This window comes from Psammomys obesus, unplaced genomic scaffold (assembly GCF_907164565.1).
Source record: "Psammomys obesus unplaced genomic scaffold, mPsaObe1.curated_primary_1811, whole genome shotgun sequence".
In the NCBI taxonomy this organism is placed as follows: domain Eukaryota; kingdom Metazoa; phylum Chordata; class Mammalia; order Rodentia; family Muridae; genus Psammomys; species Psammomys obesus.
The window spans coordinates 3,051,909-3,057,102 of record NW_026594462.1 but is presented as its reverse complement, the minus strand read 5'-3'; positions in this window follow the sequence as shown (position 1 = coordinate 3,057,102).

The following is a 5,194-nucleotide window of genomic DNA, read 5'->3' as shown; positions in this document are numbered from 1 at the left end:
AGAAAGAAAGAAAGAAAGAAAGAAAGAAAGAAAGAAAGAAAGAAAGAAAGAAAGAAAGAAAGAAAGAGAGAGAAAGAAAGAAAATCTGGTGAGGGCTGGTTGGTATAATCCTTAGTTTTAACTGTCAACATGACACAACCCAGAATCTGCTGGGCAGGGTGTCTCAGTGAAAGATGGTCTAGATCAGGAGGTCAGCCTGTGGGTGTGTATTATCTTGAGTATGTGAACTGAGATTGAATGAACTGCCGTCCACCGTGGACAGCATCATTCCCTAACCAAGGGACCCTTAGCTACATAACAGAGAGGAGGGAAAGCAAGCCAATGACTAGCACACAGGCACTAAGTCATTGCTCTCTGCCTCTGAGTGTGGACATGGTCTGACCAACTCCTTCAAGCTTCTGTTGCCATGACTGCCTGTTCATGTTGAATTATAACCTGGAAAGAAGTCTGGTGTGAGCAGTCCTGAGGAAGCAGAAAAGGGTGAATCCCTGGGGCTCACTGACTGGCCAGCCTAGGCTTCTTGGGAAGCTCTAGATTAGTGAGAAGCCATATCTCCAAAAACAAGGTGGACAATGCAGAAGGAAAGACACCTGCCACACAGGTGAGTACGTATGCACGTATAAGACACACACACAGACACACACACACACGGTGGTACCAATACATTATGAACACTGGCGAGGGAAAGCCATTCCACACTGCAGGGAAAGGAAAGGGTAGGGTCACATACCCATCTGGAGAAGTAGAAGAGAAAGGCACACTGATATTCCATTTCTTTTTGCTGCCTTGTGAGACAGGGTCTTGCTTCTAGCTCAAGCTGACCTCAAACTTGCAGCAATCCTGCTGAAGGAAGCCTGCCAGAAAACCCATTTCTTTACATTAGCCTCCTAACATTGGCCTTCACCATATCTACCCTGTCATGCCGGGTCTATACTGTCACACTACTGGACCAGAGAAATGCACAAAGATGCTCACTACAGCACAGCTTGTTGCCATGGAAACAATGAGAAAAGCCTACAGGTCTGTAGGGACTGGATTTCACTCCCCCCCAAACTCACTCGAAGTCCTACCCCCAACACATGAGAATGTGGCTATCTCTGGAGGCAAGGTTTTCAAAGTGTTAAATTGAGATCATGAAGGTGGGCCGTAACCAATATGGCCAGCGTTCCTATAAGAAGTTGAAATTCTGGGCAACACCAGGAAGTGGAAGCAGGAAGAGTGTAGGAGCCAGAAGGGATAGGGGACACTAAGAAAACAAGACCTTCAAAATCAACATAAGAAAAGCTCATATGGGCTCACAAAGCCTAAGCAGCCTACACAGAGCCTACACAGGTCTGCACCGGGTCCTCCGTGTACACACTGTGGTCCCCAGTTTAGTGTTTTTATGGGATTCCTGAGAATGTAAATGAGTGGGTCTCTCTTTCATGAGCCTTCTCATAGGCTCTTTTCTTTCTGTTTTGTTATTGTTGTTTGGTTGGTTTTGTCCTATCCAACTTCGACGTGATAGTTTTTGTTTTGTCTTATTATATTTTACTTTGCTATATTTTAGTATTATCTCTTGGAAGCCCGCTCTTTTCTATTGAGAGACAGAAAGGGAGTGGATCTGGATTGGGAGGGGGGATTATGGAGGAGCTGGAGGAGTAGAAGGAAAGGAAACCATAATCAAGATATAGTATGTGAGAAAAGAACTTATTTTCAATAAAAGAAAAAAAGCAAACAAAAAAATTAAAAATAAAACAAAACTCATAGAACTGAAATTAAAAAAAGAAACAGGTCAGGAGTTACCCTATATTATTTTTTAAAATAAAATTGTGGCTAGGGAAAAAAGAAGTTGAGTTTAGGACAGAGGCACATTCCGAGGGGAGATCTGTGAGGACAGGAGAAACACAGCCTCAGAACAAACTAAACCTGATGACACTATGAGGCTGGGTCTCATGTAGCCCAAGATGGCCTCAAACTCTCTCTATGTGGCTCAGGATGACCCTGAACTTTTGGTCCTTCTGCTTTCACCTCCACAGTGCTGGCCTTACAGACAGGTCCTGTCATATCTGCTTTGTGTGGTGCTGGGATGCCAAGGCAGGATTTTGTGAATGTTAAAGCGAGCGCTCTATCAACCGGGCTACACCCCCTACCTCCTGCCTCTGGGATTGTGAGACAATGGGTGTTTGTTGCTTAAGACACAGCTTCTGGTATTTGGGGAAGGCAGCACTTGATAAGGCAAAATCCATAGATGAATAAAACAAAAGTCCCAAGTCCCTAGATGGGTAAAACAAGAGCCCTTGGTTGCGTAGGATGGTGCGCCCATCTTCTCCAGCAGAACCAGATGCTATAGGAAGCCGTATAAGACCTCAGTAATAGAGGGTCCACCATCTGCCAAACTTCCGGAAACTTCCATCTAGCTCACTGGTTTCACATCACCCAAAGCCTAGTAAACAAAACCCAAAATGCAGCCCCAAATGCAAGGGAGAGAGGGACTCAGAAGACATTCGGAGCCAGTGGCTCGTCACCCGTGGCTCATCATCAGGGCCACCTGTACTGCCCAGTTTGGTCTTTAAATGCAACAAAGGTCACAACCCCAATATCAGCCCTCTTCTCCCTCAGCCCAGGGAAGTGACAACATAATCTTGCACCGTAAGGAAGTTCCTTCATTTGTTGGCCTAAAGTTGATCCAGAACTGCTTTGAGCCCGGACCTTGCTAGGCATGAAGACAGAAGGAAACACAGTGGGCAGCTGCCAGTCTAGCTGTAGAGAGGCAAATGGCACGAGAGAATCAGAGTAGATGCTATTGTTGGGGACGAGTGAGCAGAATTCAGGGGCCACTGAGTGGAGACTTCTCGGGGAACACAGTTGAGCGCAATACTCTGCCTGAGAAGCAGAGTTGCTGCTTTTCCTTTTCCCAGCTGGGTCCATTCTTGCCCTGGAAGATGCTACTGCTTCTATCTGCTTTGCCGGTGCGTACCCTCCCCCAAATCACTAACTGGAGGCAGCTCAAACAGGGGCGACTGCAAGCCTGAAAGCAGGGGTGGAAGGACGTAGGTTAGGAGGGACTGCAACGGTGTGAGCTTTGTGCTGTATACAGCAGGAGCCAACAGGAGTCATAATAGTAAGGGCCTGGGGAGCTGTCCAGGAAGTCCTTGGCAGCACTGTGGAAGACTCCAGGGAAAAGGTCACTGGTGAGGAGGCAGATTTAATCCTGGCCTTTGCTGGCTTTTCCAGAGCAGCCCACAGAGACAGCTGCCATTGGCTGCAGCTGGGAATGCTGAGGGGTCATTTTGTCGGTAGAGGGTAGAGCAGAGACAATAGACAGAAGGTGCAGGGCACAGGGCTGATTGTGGCTGTCAACTGCTTACTCAAAATTTTAAAATCAGGAGTGCTTACCAGTGTGAATCCTCTTTGTCCAAGAACAAAAGGGACCATTGAATCCTAAGAGTTGTATGTATCCAGAAAGGATTTTCTCTGGAAAAATGCTGCTCTGTTTAGAAGGCTGCCACCTACCTCCCTGGCTGGCAGAACTCCAGCATGAGGCCAGGCACTGGAGGCCAACTGAGGCCTAAGGGAATGACACTCAAAGCCCGTTACGAAAGCCCACTGACCCGACACTCCTGCTACTTCTGTTCTCCCCTCATAGCCCCTACCCTCCCAGGCTCTTTCCATTGTTCCTGCCCCACGTGTCCTTTGCCCAGCCTCCATTGTTCCTCATCACCCTCTTGTCTCCTTTCCAGATTCTTAGACTTCAGCTGCAGTTACACTTGTTTACACGGGTTACATGTGTACCTTACAGGCAAGGGTCCACATATGAGGGAGCCTTCGCAATCTGAGTCACCTTGTTTAATAGTATACCTTCCACATCTATCCACTTTCCTGAAACTTCTATGATTTCATTTTTTTTTTCCACAGCTAATAATCCTTTAGTATATGCCATGTTTCCATCATCATCTGCCGAAGGACATCTGGGCTGGTTTGACACTCTATGGTAGATGCAGCAGTAGCAATCTTGGATGTACATGTGTTTCTGTAAGATACAGTCCTTTGAGTATGCCCAGGAGCGGGATAACTGGGTCATATGTAGGCCTATTTTTAGTTTCCCAAGGAACCTCCACACTGATCTCCCCAATGGCCGTATTAATTTGTGAGCACACCCCACTCAGTGCACACCCCCCCACACACACACTCAGTGCAAAGGGTTCCTCTTTCCCCACATCTGCTCTGACATGTGTTGTCAGATTTCTTGGTGATAGTCATTCTGACAGGGGTGAGCTGGTATCTCAAAATAGTTTTAATTTGCATTTCCCTAGTGACTGGGGATGTTGAAAACATTTTTAAGTACTTATTGGCCATTTGTTTCTTCTTTTGAGGGATAGACAGTTCGTTTCACAAACTCATTGGTTGACGGGCAGTTTTGTATCTTTGCTGTTTCATTTCTGGGGGTTCTTTATAGAGTCTGGATGTTAGCCCCTGTCTGAAGTCTGGCTGCTGAAGATTTTCTACCGCTATGCACACTGTCTGTTTGCACTGCTGACAGTTTCTTTTGCTGTGCAGAAACTTTAATTTTATGTAGCCCCATCTGTTGGCCCATGGGGCTTGTGCTACCGCAATTCTGCTCAGAGACTTCTTGCCTGCACACATATCTTGAAGAGCATTCCCTTTTTGCTTCTAGCAGTTTCTGTCTTTTGGCTTTAAAGTAGTCTTTGATCCACTTCATGCTGATTTTTTTTTTTTTTTTTTTTTTTTTTTGGTATGGAGTGAAAGATATGGAACTAGTTCCATTCTACTACAGGTGGGATCCAGTTTTGCCAGCTCCATTTGTTGATTAGGCTTTTTCCACTTTATGCTTCTGTTACCTTTGTGAAAAATTAGGTGGCCATAGCTTTGATGGCTTATTTTGGATCCTGTCTTCTGTCCCATTGGTCTGCCTCTTTGTTTTGATACCAGGCTGTTTTTGTCAGCGTATTTCTGTCACATAATTCGGGATCAAACCATAATGCTCATTTTTAAATTTTTTTAAAAATTTTAAGTGTTTCAAAATTTTTTATACATGAATGCTGTGTTTACAGCATTCCTACCCTTCCCTCTCTCCCAGGAGCTACTCATGAGTGTCTAGACAACAACAACAACAACACACACACACACACACACACACACACACACACTACTGAGTCCATTTAATGTTGCTTCTATGTCTAGGTTTAAGGCT